This window comes from Mytilus galloprovincialis, chromosome 12 (assembly GCF_965363235.1).
Source record: "Mytilus galloprovincialis chromosome 12, xbMytGall1.hap1.1, whole genome shotgun sequence".
NCBI lineage: Eukaryota > Metazoa > Mollusca > Bivalvia > Mytilida > Mytilidae > Mytilus > Mytilus galloprovincialis.
Genome location: NC_134849.1, coordinates 52,633,913 through 52,649,518, shown reverse-complemented (window position 1 = coordinate 52,649,518; position 15,606 = coordinate 52,633,913). Strand labels below are relative to the sequence as shown.

At 31.1% G+C, this 15,606-nt stretch overlaps 1 long non-coding RNA gene across 1 annotated transcript; it reads right to left on the bottom strand.

The window, feature by feature from the left end:
* Window positions 1–326: 326 nt before the first annotated feature.
* LOC143054210 (uncharacterized) lies at window positions 327–15,603 on the bottom strand. The gene is made up of 3 exons (XR_012971601.1): window positions 15,487–15,603; window positions 3,244–3,370; window positions 327–1,649 (listed from the first exon to the last, which is right to left on the bottom strand). It is a non-coding gene; the product is annotated as an uncharacterized LOC143054210 (long non-coding RNA).
* Window positions 15,604–15,606: the final 3 nt, after the last annotated feature.

The following is a 15,606-nucleotide window of genomic DNA, read 5'->3' as shown; positions in this document are numbered from 1 at the left end:
CCTAACCGCTTGTCCGATACATACTATTCGGCAATTTGGTGATATTGAAACCAAATTTAATGCATTAAAAAATTCCAAAACTCGTCAAATAGTCAGTCAAAAATTCAAGTATGATGTTCGTAACGTAAAAAAAACAAAAATGTTGAGTATGGTCGTAACGTAAATTTGTGATGGTCGTAACTCTGTTTTAAATTAGACCGAATAAGGCAAGTCAAGAGTTATAAACAGACTCTATTTTAAAAGAGTAAAATCCATTTTATTCCTTTTTATAATCTTTTTCAATGTTTACTATAAATGAATACAGATTTCATTAAGAAATACACAACTTTTACAATATTCCATGTTTTTATTCTCATAATTGATAAAACTTACAATAAATGTTGGGGAAATTTCCCAAAATATATGATAGTTTTAAAATATTTGTGGTAAAAATGTATATGACAGCTATTTATTTGGGAAATGTCCCGAAATCATTTTCAACATTAAATTTTATGACATATATATGTTGGCAAAGCATTTTAACAAACAGACCTGAAACACATTTTGGGAAATATCCCGACAAAAATAAACTAAGTACAAAATGTATAACACAGATGTCTTCAAATATTTCGGGATTTATCCCGAAAATATGAAATGTATATGCTAGATCTCATGACTAATAATTTCTTTTCACATTTCGGGGAAAATCCCGAAAATATAAAACTAATATCAGACACACACTTGGTGCATAGATTTTATTTACCCACTTCGGGAAAAATCCCGAAAATTAAATCTACAAGCAAAATTTATGCATTTTGATTTCTTTTTACCCATTTCGGGAAAAATCCCGAAATAAAATCTACAAGCAAAAATTGTGCATTTTGATTTCTTTTTACCCATTTCGGGAAAAATCCCGAAATAAAATCTACAGGTAAAAATTATGCATTTTGATTTCTTTTTTAACCCATTTCGGGGAAAAATCCCAAAAAAAAATCTACAAGCAAAAATTATGCATTTTGATTTCTTGAAACATATTGGGAAAAATCCTGAAAAAAAACAAAATCTTTTCACAACACAGAATTTTGATACATAAGAAAATTTGTATGTAAACTTGTTTCTAACATTTGTTGAATTATTATGATTCATAAAAAATATGTCTCACTTAAAAAAAAGTATTTTGATTATAACCTTACTTTTCATTATAGTTCAGAAAAAAGTATTTTTTAAGAAATATAAAGGTTGCTACATGCATATAACAGGTTAAACATAGAAAATAAAATTCAATAAGAATAACTTGTTTTTAAATTTATTTCTAAATTAAAAAGACTAAGATTGCTGAAAGGTATGGTATATGATAATGCATACATATGCAATTACTACACGCTAGTGAACTAATAAACTCAAATAAAGAACTACAATCATGATAATTTTTACTTAATAGTGATTGCATTTAAGGAGCTTAAAAGGCACCAACAAGATTCACAGGATGTATGCCTATACAAATAAGTTGATATTGCATTATTACATTTATGTCAAAAAGAACAGTTCGATAGATATCAGGAAGTCTGCAGTCCTTTAAACCATGTTTGTCATTCTTTTTCTCTTGTTTATCTTCAAATCTGTGCCTTTTAAGACTCGCACCAATTTGTCCTTCAAGATTTCTATGTATCCTACAAAGAAAAGGATGTGACTTATTAGTAGATCTTATGGTGTTGATCATTTTTACTATACAAAGTTTCCCTCTCTGTACAAAATGCTGTACAATAGTTTTCAATAGGGCTAACAACAAAAAAGATGCGTTTTGATTGCCCTTTCAACTCTAATTTATCGGCTTGGACACCCCAAAAAAAATCGATGTTAAACAAAAAATTAAATGGGGAATGTATCAATGGATCACAGTTGATGCCCCCGCTTGCATATATATCATATAAAGTTATAAAAGGACATAACTGAAGAACAGTAAAAGTGACTCTACCAAAAACACTTGATCTGATTTAGTGGTAATAGGTATTGTGTATATAAGTTCCATAAAACTTGGTTTATGCAAAATTAATTTAGAGATTGGAAACAAAAATTCAGCAATTTTTCCATTTTCAAAGGGGCATAACTCTAGAAAATTTAGTGACAACCTCAAAATTCAAACTTGATCTGTATTTTGTGGTAATAAGTATTGTTTAAAATATCATATAGCATTTGGTTGAGGCAAGCTAAAGTTAATGAATGGAAATGAAAATTTCAGCAATCATTCAATTTGTGAAGAGGCATAATTCTAGAAAAGTTAAAGTGACCCCCATAAAATTCAAACTTGATCTGTATTTTGTGGTAACAAGCATTGTGTATAAGTTTCATTGCATTTAGTTGAGGCAAACCAATGTTAGAGAATGGAAACTACAAATATAAGCATCTTTTTTCATTTGTTAAGGGGCATAACCGAACAACAGGTAAGTGACCCTGTCCCTTAATTCATACTTGATCTGTATTTTGTGGAAATAAACATTGCTGTGTATTAGTTTCATAGCATTTGGTTCAGAGGCAAACTAAAGTTAGAAAACGAATAGAAAAATTCAGCAATTTTTTTTGTAAAGAGGCATAACTCTTGAACGGTTAAAGTACATGATGCAACCAAAATTCAAACTTGATCTGTGTTTTGTGGTAATAAGCATTGTGTATCAGTTTCATAACATTTGGTTGAGGCAAACTGAAGTTAGGAAACGATAACAAACTTTGGGAGGTATGGAAGGACGTACATACAGACGGTCAAGGGTAAAACTACTGCAGGGGCATAAAAAAAGGTCTTCCTTAGCATGTCCCTTAATTGCACAAATGAAGTTATTTGTGAACATGGATGCTTATTAACAATTGGCCAGCTATTGTGTGATTGTAATATGTATATATATATATAAAATGCAACATTCAAATGTCAATTAAAAAAGTAGATGTGGTATAATTGCCAATGAGACAACTCTCGGCAAGAGCCCAAATGACAGAAATTAACATTTAAGCCAGCTTTACTTGTCTGAAAATTTGACGCTATTTTCAATTATCAGATAAACTTGATCCATAAATGATCCATGCATGAAAATGAAGGCATGGGTGAGTTTAACCGGTCAGGCAAATACAGCTTACAATCATTTCATACACCAATATAGTGGCCTTATTGCAATTGCTACATAAGTGTCTAAGACACAGAGTATTTTATTTGTGAAACAGCACATTTTGTTAGAAATAACATATTTTTGCACACTTGCAAACTTTCAAACTTACCTTTCACATCTTCCCATATTTAGACTAAGAAAGACCTTGAACTTCACAGAGAACTGAATCAGAGACCTTTCTCTTCCTGTTTGTCTACATGGTCTAGGGTAACTGCATGTCCTATGGATATGTCAATCTGAAATAAGAACAGAATGGCATAAAACATGTAAAACTTCATCATTCATGCTGAAAATATTTACTGTGGATTCATTATTATTCATGGGATACCAGTTTTGGCGTTTTGGTGGAAACAGCTGAACCACGAATTTAAATGTTAAATGAATTAAAAATTTGCCATCGGGTTGTAAAAATACTTTGACAAAACCAAAAAAACAAATATCGGCGAAATATACAAAAATTTCTTTAATCTTTAATTGATACCCATGAAAATAAATGAATCCACAGTAACATCCTAAGCATTTTTTTTTTTACACATGAACTGCTTAAAGCCACATTAATTTTAAATTGTGATTTGCACTAATGGATATTAATTTCTATGAAATTCTGTCTATGAAATCAGGACAGAGTTATGATTTTCACCTTATTTAAATAGGTGGATATTGGATCAATTTCTATGAATTTATGTCTAGAAAAAGAACAAAGTTGAAAATAGATACAATATATCAATCGGTACGAATAATAATTCGAATTCTTCAGCAGAAAACTTCGAACAGTATTCAGGAAATACCGGAATCTTATCAAAACAGATTCTACAATTGGTGACAAAATCAATAAAAACCTATCAATAGGATTCAAAAGAAATAGAAACATTGATGAATTAGTTAAACAGCTATAAAATAATTAGTATGAACTAAAAAGTTCCTTCTAACATTTAACTTTAAAGGGCAATAACTCCTTAAGGAGTCAATTGACTTTTTTGGTCATATCAACTTTTTTGTAGATCATTATTGCTGCTTATACAGTTTACATCTATCTATAATAATATTCAAGATAAAAACAAAAAACTGCAAAATTTTGTTATAACTACCAATTTCAGTGGCAGCAACCCAACAATTGAATGTTTGATTCGTCTGAAAATTTCAGGGCTGATAGACCTTGACCAATTGAACGATTTTACCCAATGTCAGATTTGCTCTAAAAGCTTCAGATTTTGAGATATAAGCCAAAAACTGCATTTGACCCCTATGTTCTATTTTTAGCCATGGTAGCCATGTTTGTTGATGGATCAAAACTTCGGATACAATTTATAAACTTGATACCCTAAGGAACATTTAGTTAAAGTTTGAAGTTTAAAGTAGTTTCAGAGGAGAAGATTTTTTAAATAGTTTACGAAGACAGATTCCAAGTGATGGCATAAGCTCACATGGGGCCCTTGAAGGATCCCTGTGAGCTAATTATTACAAAATATATACTCATTTAGCCTAAGTTTGGTTAAAATGAATTAATTCAGTAGTTTCAGAAGAGAATTAAGATCTATGAAAAAGTGTACACCAGACAATGGATGATTCAACAATTAATGCCAAGGGATGACAAAAGCTCAGATGGCCTCTTTCTTAGGTCAGGTGAGCTAAAAAGAAAAAAAAACTTTTGACAAACAGAAAAAAAAATCATAAGTTGGGTATTACATATATATTGAAGCACTCTGTTAATGTAAGTGCCAGGATTCTATAATGGTTGATTGACAAAATATATGTATGCATACAAGAGTCCCCAAGTCCCAAGTCAGGAGCCTCTGGTCTTTGTTACATGTAGTCTTGTATTATTTTTAATTTTAGTTTCTTGTGTACAATTTGGAGTTTAATATGGTGTTCATTAATTGTCACTAAACTAGTATATATATTGTTTAGGGGCCAGCTGAAGAACACCTCTGAGTGTGGGAATTTCTCACTGCATTGAAGACCTGTTGGTGACCTTCTGCTGTTGTTTGTTCTATGGTCCGGTTGTTGTGTCTTTGATACATTTCCCATTTCAATTCTTAATTTTATGTATATTATTGTCCTCTTTCTATAATGATAAAATTGTAAAAGGAAATGGGGAATGTGTCAAAGCGACAACAACCCGACCATAGAGCAGACAAAAGCCAAAGGCCACCATGCAATGGGTCTGTATTAATTCTTTGAAAATAAATGAAATAAAATTCATCTCTAAAACAGTGTTTATATAATGTACTTAGACTTGCTACAATTCCCTATCTTTTTTTTTTTTTTACTAATTCATATGTTTGCTGATAACTGCCTGTCTACAGATTGCCCCTGCAGATGTCAGTATAATGGTAATCTCCTAGTTATAGCAGTGAAATGTTAAAGGGGCAAAATTGAAAAAAAAATAATTAGGAAGGAACATGTAGCAAGTCTAATAATGTACTGTACACACAATCTAACTTTTTTGCTCTATTATAACATTAACCAGTTTCATTTATCAGTCAGGGGCATTACTTAAACAAGTAACAATTAAAATTACCTATACAAGTTATGTTGAAAACGAGGCTATTTTAAATATTACTTATATATGTAACTTTTCTAAATATTATTTTTATAGATGTCCAATAATGCAGATTTTACTAGCTTTAACACATTTTTACAGTCATCTGGTTATTTTTCCCCATGAAATATAATCCTTCTGAAACACTAATTAACATACTGACACACAATTATCACTTATCTTTCATACCCATGGATGCTTCTGGGTCAAAGTTGGTCTCTTGGGACTATTAAATTATCATTTTCCTCCAAAATCTTGAAGATAGACTGACACAATGACTGATATAAATAGATACATACTTGTGAATTAATTAAGATTTCAAGTTCTTTTTAACTGCTAACCCAAATCAACTACATGATGTGTTCCTTAAATAAGTGTTATTACTATATTTTTTTCAAAAATGTATAAAACAACTTACCGTATTCAAGTAATTTGTCATTATTTTTAATTTAAACCTTTATCTCCATACTCCTTCTAAAATCTTATAAATTTTTTTTTTGGATAGAAAATGATACAATAACTTATTCAAACTACATTTAATCTATGCTTCTATTAGAATTTAAAATCACTCTATTACGTAATTTTATTATTTTCAAAAACAAAAATTACTTAAATATATAAGTAACTTAAAAATATTACTTGTTTAAGTAATGCCCCTGACTGTTTCCAATTTTTTAATTTGAGGTTCTAAGTTTTGTATTTTATGTATGAATCATGTCTTTCTCAGTCTTTCTCAGTTTTTCTCTTGATTATCAAAGACAAAGTTTTTAATTTTGTAAATTATTTGGCCTTTAATTTTTTTTTTTATTGGAGATCAATCGAGTTACTTATGAGTCTTTTGCAGACAAATTCCTGTCTGACCTAAACACAATTATCAGAGTATTTGTCATTTATGTGTTAATATGGCTTGATTTATTAAGGTCTAGATAAGGGTTATGCATACCCGTAGCCAGGGGGGTTCAGATGAACCCCCCTTGAAACCAAATAAGCACTGTTAAAGTCAAAGTTCTGTTCAAATTGTGACTGTTAAAGTTGAGTTCATGAGTCCAAATAACCCCCCATTGGAAATTCCTGGCTACGGGCCTGTTATTGTATACAATTTTTACATGTATCTTTATTCTTTAATATATACGTATATTAGATTGTTTTTCTTTAATCTCTATTCTTTACATAAATTTCATTTCAGCACTTATTCTCTAATATTTATTTAGTTTTAGTTTTCCTTCTTTTCCCTATTTATTTTTTTTTTCCTTCATTCTGTACATTTTGCCTGTTATTCTCTATTTTGTAAACCTCATCTAAACTCTCATCCAGGTCAAATACAATATACTTTCAAGTGGCATACTTGTATGCAAAATTCTTGAATTTTAAATTGTAGGCAATTATCAACTCGTGAAATTCAGAAACTTAATTCTTATAATACTTTGAATTTAAGATCATTTAAGGTGGTACCCAACACTTTTACTAAAAATTATTTAGCTCGTTTAATTTTCATAAAATTTGGTCTTTTCATAAAATTTGGTCAAAGTATTTAACAAAAATATAAAAAATTCAAAAATTTTGAACCAACCGTTTTGCCAGAAAAATTACACTGGTTATATAGCAGTTTGACATTTAACACTAATTTTGATCATTAAGAAGCTTAGTATTCTTTTGACAACACAACGTAATTATAACACTTTTTTTAAAGGGACTTATCATTATTTATCTGGGAGGGTAGGGTGGTCAAAATACAGGGGGGATCAAGTTTTTTTCTGTGTGTGGAAAAGGGGGGTTCAAATTTTTTTATAAATTCAAGGTGGGGGGATCAATATTTTTTACACATGGAAATAAGTATTTCACATACTTCAAGAAACAACATCATGAACATGTCAAGAAGAACATTGCAACAGTCAAATAGAAATATATTTTTAACACCATTCATATACAGTTAATTAAGACACCACAAGAATTTGGTGATGTAGGTGCTTCATAATCCAAATAATTCAGTCGTTATACATGTATTTCACTCACTTTGATCACTAAATTAACAAGCATAACTGCCAAATTTTGTTTTAATCAGCTTAATAGTTTGAGAGAAATTAAGTATAAACAAGAAGTAATTGTAACAGGATGCTGTTACGAAGTCTCCCAAACAAAGCTCCCATATTAATTTGACTTGTTTAATTGTCCCATACAAGAATATATATGGTTTAGGGGTGGGGATCTTGACCGTTTACAAGTTTTCAAACAAGAGGGGGTGGGGTGACCCCCTAGGGACTTCCCTTTTATTTCATTTCTTTTATTGTCCTCTAAAAGAATATATATGGTTTAGGGGTGGGGATCTGGACCGTTTACAAGATAATAGAACATTCTCAAATTGAGCGGGGTAGGGGTAACCCCCATGGACTCTCCCTATATTTCAGTTGATGTGTTTTATTGTTCCATACAAGAATATACATGGTTTAGGGGTGGGGATATGGACCGTTTACAAGTTTTCAAACACAAGGCCGGGGTGGGGTGACCCCTAGAAACTTCATTTTGATTTCTTTTCATTAGTTTTATTGTCCCCTACAAGAATATATATGGTTTAGGGGTGGGGATCTGGACCGTTTACAAGATAATAGCACATTCTCAAATTGAATGTGGTGGGGTTGACCCCCAGGGACATCCCTTCAATTTCATTCGATTTGTTTTATTGTCCCCTACAAAAATATATATGGTTTAGGGGTGGGGATCTGGACCGTTTACAAAATAATAGCACATTCTCAAATTGAACGGGGTGGGGGCGACCCCCAGGGACTTCTCTTTTACATCATTAAATTTGTTTTATCGTCTCATTCAAGAATATATATGGTTTAGGGGTGGGGATTTGGACCGTTTACAAGATAATAGCATATTCTCAAATTTAAGGGGGTGGGGATGACCCCCAAGAGATTCCCCATTTATTTCAGGTGATTTGTTTTATTGTCACTTGATCATTTCCGAAGACCGTGTGTGTTTATCACTTAAAGTTTTCAAATTATATTCATTTGAAAATTTTCGAAAATAAAATCCCATAGGGTTCTATAGTAAACCCCTCCCTTCTTTCAGCCCCCAAAAAAAACCCTTATTAGACCCCAATGCAGAAAGGAACGATTGATGGCTCACCTAGACATGTTAGTCTAACATTTTATGAAATCCTAAGTAAATATGACAAGTGTGTTTGGAGAAACGCTGCGGACAAGTTCATTTTTTAAAGTGGCGGAAAAAGAAAAAGAAAAAGAAGAATAATAGAAATAATAAGAACTGAGCAAAAACAATAAGTCTCCAAACTTTGTTTGGGAGACTTAATTAAGGAGAAATCTACAGCGATTTGTGCAAAATTTTGTCCCAAAACACAAAGTATGCCACATCATGAAAGAATAATGTGTAGAGTAATTTAAATTCTCCAATAAATGATTAAATATTCATCTTAGAATCTGCATACAAACAGTTGTATGAATACAAAATGATTTTAAGATGATGAACACCACTAATGTAACTTTTTGATTTCATTACAAGATCTCTTTGGGTCCATTAATTTATTTATACCTCTTACTCCCGCAAAATTTGTACTTCTAGGCTAATAAATCAAAATGTTACATGTACTATCACACATATATGAATGAAATGTGACAATAAATGAGTAACTTATAATCTCCATATAAAAGTTTAGCAACTCAATAAGGCCTTACATAAAACTTAAGTTTAAGCAGTGTTCAAGAGAAGGCAATATAATAGATTCCATTTAGTAAATAATGTGTTGTTACTGTTTCAAAAAGTTATCTTTTAGAGTTACTTAGGATCAAGTTTTCTTTAATAGCACAATACAGGAAATTAGAAAAAAAAGTCAGAAAAAAATTACTCAAAGCACTGGCTTGCGCTACCTATCATGCTTATATATTCATGGAAGAGGCCTCATGGAAGTGCCCTATTTCAAGACAATTTTCCCTCAAATATGTTTTTGATTCAATCCAATGAGAATATATCATTTTCAATATTTTCATGAAATAATATGATAAGTGTTTTGCATGTTAAAATTTTGGCATGTTTGATAGGGGGGGGGGTCATTTTTTTAAAAATGTTTTTACTGGGGGGATCAAATAAAAAAAAGTGAAATATAATAGGGGGGATCAAGAAATTTTGTATGTTTGATTTCAAAATGACCAGCTCCCCCCCCCCCCCCTCCCAGGTAAAAAATGATAAGTCCAATAGCTGACTTTACAGAGTTATCTCCCTGTAGTGTTAGGTACCACCTTAAATCAATAACAATAATGTTTCCATAGTAAACAGATGACCCACTATAGCTAGCACTATCATTTTTATAATTATGTTCAGTGGACCATGAAATTGGGGGCAAAACTCTAATTAGATACTGAAAGCCTTAGATGCCCAACAGTGAGACATAAAACATCTATAGGCAAATATCCTTAGGTGACAGATTATTAAATTTAGATTAATGCATGCATGCATATATCAATATAAATATTTTTTTAATTGATAGATATATTAGAATTTTTTAAAATTATAAAACATCCTTAATTTCTGTATATGTCTGTGGTATGCAGTGGCAGATCCAGAATTTTTTAAAAGGGACCCGCTTAAATCATGCTTCAGTGATTTGATCCCGAAATAAATTAATCTAACAATTTTTTTTTTAAAAGGGGGGGCCCATTACCCATTAGCCCGACCCCCTTAATCCTCCTCATAATAAAACTTTAAGGAGACCATACACAAAACATAGAAATAAACAATTATTGGCATTAAGTATGAAATTATTACTTACAATAAATTTTTCTCAAAATTCTATCCCTGTATGTCATTGGAACATATACTGCATGTGTATTCTAATCCTTCTAATTATTTCACTTTTATTTACACTAATAGACCTATTCCCATTATACTTAATTAAGTCCATTGAATCGATGACATTGAATGTGGTGAGAGTATATATATATGTATAACATTTACTTGTGTTTTTATATTTAAGTACAGCATACACACAATATGTACAAGTAAATGTGACCTGTTTTTATCCAAAGATTTTAGGAAGACATTAAATAAATTTCTCTTTTATCTCATTGGTTACTATATGGATTTATATTGATGTCATGACCTCATTACTTGGACATCATAAAATGTGTAGAGCAAAATAAATTTATGTTGAAAATCACACACAGTTGTGCTACTATTATAACTCTTCAATTTATTACAATATTGTTTTTGTGGTGATTTTGTGAAGAACCTGATTATGCAGTGGAGGAAAACAGTTCAAAGAAGAAAATGGCAAGTTAATTAATTTCACTTTGAAGTTTAGTTACAGTAATATAATATAAAAAGATAATGTCAACAATTCTCTATCGAATATTTCTTTAAAAGTTCAACAACAGTGGGTTTGAAGTTTAACAGTAATTCATCATTCCCTAATTAATGCATATTATGACTATATATTATATAGAAATGTAATGCTGTCTTGTAATAACTGCATGGTTCAGGATAGTTTGAAGTGAATATTTTGACATATATATATATACATGGACATGTATATACAAATATATACATGGACCTGTATATATACAAATCTAAATTGAAAACTACGTTCAAACCTATGATTGCGTTGGATAAAAACTGCAATTTTTATATGTGTGCATGTAAAACAAATTTCGTTGTAGAAGCACAAACAACATTTTCCAAAAGACCCAAAAAGTGAATAAACAGCTGCGCCATGAGCGCATGATACGCCCGACGTCTTATGTGGAAGTCTTATGCAATAATCATAAATAGTTTCTGAGAAAGTTTTAAGCAATAACCATATATCGTTTTAGAGACACGACGGGACATGTGAAACCCCCCACCCTGTTTTTTTTTTTTACAAAAAACTAAATATTACCAAAATAAAATTTTGAATCAAAACCAAAAAGTATACAGATCTTTAGATTAATATAACAAAGAAGTGTGTAAAGTTTTAAGCAATAACCATAAATTATTTTTGAGATATGGCGTGACATGTAAAAAACCCTCCCCGTTTTACAAAATACTCAATAACTCAAAAATAAAATTTTGAATAATCACCAAAAAGTATACAGATCTATAGATTAATATAACAAAGAAGTGTGTAAAGTTTTAAGCAATAATCAAAAATCGTTTTTGAGATACGGCACATGTAAAAAAAAACTCCCCCTTTTTTAAAAAATACTCAATAACTCAAAAATGAAATTTTGAATCATCACCAAAAAGTATACAGATCTTTAGATTAATATAACAAAGACATGTGTAAAGTTTTAAGCAATAATCTTAAATAGTTTTGAGATATGGCGCGACATGTAAAAAAAACCCTCCCCCTTTTTTACAAAATACTCAATAACTCAAAAATGAAATTTTGAATCAACTCCAAAAAGTATACAGATATTGAGATTAATATAACTAAGAAGTGTTTAAAGTTTTAAGTCATAATCAAGAATCGCTTTTGAGATACAGTGCGACATGTGAAAAAAACACACCCTTGTTTTAGTTATAAAGTGCCGTAACTCAAAAAGTTTAAATCTTATTTTCACCAAAAAGTATACAGATCATTTGACCATCATAAGAAACAACTATATTAAGTTTCATGAAATTTGGATAAGTCGTTCTCAAGTTACAGTGCGACATGTTTACGCCGGACTGACGGACGGACAGACGGACGGACACCAAACATTTGTATACCATAATACGTCCCGTCAAAATTTTGACGGGCGTATAAAAAGTATATTTTAACAAAACCCATTTGACTAACAGATCATACAAATATATATCCCATGTTCATGCCTTATATATATCATGTACTGACTGTATTACAACGTTAAATAAAAACTGAGGAGGAAAGGAAACACAGGGACCCGGCCATCGGAAAGCTTTATTTTTGTGAAGCCCAGGTGGTCAAGTGGTCTAACGCGTCCGATAAACATGATAAAGTGCAGGGGCCAGTTTCACGAAGCTGTCTTAGGACTAAGACATGTCTTAGGATGGTCTTACGACATATCTTCGTCCTATGTGGGTTTCACAAAGCAGTCCTAAATTGGGACATCTCTTTATATTGGTCATAAAGTTAGGACTACACAAGAGGTGTCTTATGATGGTCTTAGGATAGTTGTACGTTTATTTATACAACTTTCACTCATTTTAATATCAATTTTGCAAATTTTCTAATATTATTTTATTTCTCTTTTCCTTTTCCTGCTTAGTATACCTAAATATTTATAGGTTGACAGATCAAATATAACGATTTGGCAACATTGAACATTCGATTTATTAATATCAAGAATGCACGATTTTATCCTTTAACTTTTTTATAACCAATACAGTGTTGAGTTAAATTTAGAGGAGTTGTATATATACATGTGCATACCTTCTCCAGATGATTTAATTGATCTTACATGTGTATGTTTCTTAATAGATCTTTAATAAAAAAAAATTGTATCATAAATATATTGCTGATCAATGAAATCTGTTTAGTTTCTCTCTATCTTCATAATCTTATTTAGCTCTTGATCCAAACACAAAAGAGTATTTTTTCTGATCATTTTTGCATTTTTTAAAGTTTCTCTCTATCTATTTTAGTTTTCAAGATAATAGGCAAAATTTGATCGAAAAAAAAATGACCTTCATTGCCCCTACTTCTTTGATTCCATATTGTATATTGTATTGTATTGTATTTCATGTATTTGGACCAGTAGTTTCAGATTACAAAAATTTACCAAAAAAATATTTAAATAGACTATAACTCTGGTCATGTTGACCTAATTGTAGATCTTACTTTGCTGAACCTTATTGCTGTTAAAAATTATCTCTATCCATAATAATATTCAAGGTAATCAATGTTGTTTTAGTAAATCAGCTGATTATGTGCTTACCAGCTGCACATGGTCAATCAATTAAAGCCAATAAATTTCTTCAGTTTAAGTGACCACAAATAATTGCTCCCAATCAAGCATTAAATTTGTCTGACCCTAAAATGTTGTAGATCAGTATCATTATAAATCACAGCTTTATTCTGTTAAGCTCCTGTGCATTTAGCATGTCAGTTTATACAGGAGATTTAATTATGCTGGCTGAAATTGTAGTTACATGTATCAGAATAAACATAAAGTTGGAAGAAAATATTTTAGAAGATGTAGGAACTTTTCAAAAACGTCACAGATACTGGTCAAAAACTATACAAAATCCCTTGAAAACACATAGAGAAAATATAATAAAATGCATCAAAAACTAGTGCAAGAATAAATAAAGGTAGCTTTGTTACTCAAATATTAAATAGTTGTTTCCAGATTATTTAAGGGTTGGTGATATGATGATATATTTCACTTTATTCATCTAATTGTCATAATATTAATTTGTGTGTTTTTATAATATATTCAATAACAGATTTTGATAAAAAAAAAAATTGAAAACAATTAACACCTTAAATAATTTATTGCGTCCGAAGCACTTTTCTGGATTTACCTTCATCAGGAACGCTCAAAGCCAAACATTTGAACTCCGAAGATGTATAAGTACCAAAACCATTGAAGAGCTATATGTCAAAAATACCTAAAATCTATAGCCAAATTCATCTAACATGTCTAAAGCCAACTTTGCCTGAGGGAGTTAAAACCTAAGTTTCTTAATAATTTCAAAATTTGTAGACCGACAATTTTAGTAAAGTTTGTTAAATCATGTCAGTTCCGAAATACTGACTTCTGAGCTGATGATACCCTCGGGGACTGATAGTCCACCAGCAGAGGTATTGACCCATGCAGTGATGTAAAAAATTGAAAACAACACGTTTAATAATTTATTGCGTCCAAAGCGCTTTTCTGGATGAATGTTTGTCTAAAATTAATACCTATGGTCCAAATACATAAAGGGGCCAGTTAGTCCTAACTAGACTGTACGAGTACACTCATAAATATTGGTGTGACCATACACATATGGTCCGACCACACGAATATAGGTGTACCATCCAAATACTCATGCATATGGTCTGGAGCATATATATACAATATGAAGTTTTGTTCGTTTTTCGTTATGTTGAAGACCCATTAGTTGCCTTTTGATGGTTTCTGCTCTCCTGGTAGCCGGGTTGCTGTCTTTTTTACACATTCCCCATTTCCATTCTCAATTTTCATACAAAAAAGGCAGGACCGGATAGAGTGAAAAATACACTAATAGAATGCAGGACAAAATTTTTCATCCTAGACCCCCATAAAACCAATTGGTAGCTAGGTCACTTATCTATACCTTTCTGAGACAGAGGATGGTAAATGGTTATTTTTGTGCTAAGTGATTGTCGTGTTTTTATTTTAGTTTCTATGTGTTTTAACTTTTTTATTTGACGTTCTGTCTTACAAGATTTTCAAATGCTTATAAATTTTGTATAATTAAATCTCCTGTAAAATTCAAACGCTTAAATTGGCAGGGATTGTCAAGAAATACTTTTTAAAAACTGTAAACAAATTATATCATAAATGTGTATACTAAATCGGGAATATCAAGTCAAACGTAAAGTTAATATATACAAGAAGCAGCGACTCAGTCAGAAAAAGGTTCACACCAAAGTATTTTTTTTCGTGCACCGTTCATGACATGATGACAGAAAACTTTTAACGTGAAATTATGTCTTATTTCATGCTTATTCAGTGCAAGCACCACCACCTTTACCACCCACTTCACACTTAATGACCACCCCCCCCCCCCCCCCCCCCCCCAAAAAAAAAAACCAAAACAAAAACCAAAAAACTAGTCCCTCTTTAAACGTAAATTATACTCTCACACTTGTTTTAACTAAATGTTTACCATATAGGACCATATATATTGAAATCATTTCAACAACAGGCTACCGCCGTACTGTCAAGTTTTCGTTCAGAATTTTAAGCTCTGCATCTTCAAGTTCAAGGTCACAACCAGTTTGTCTTA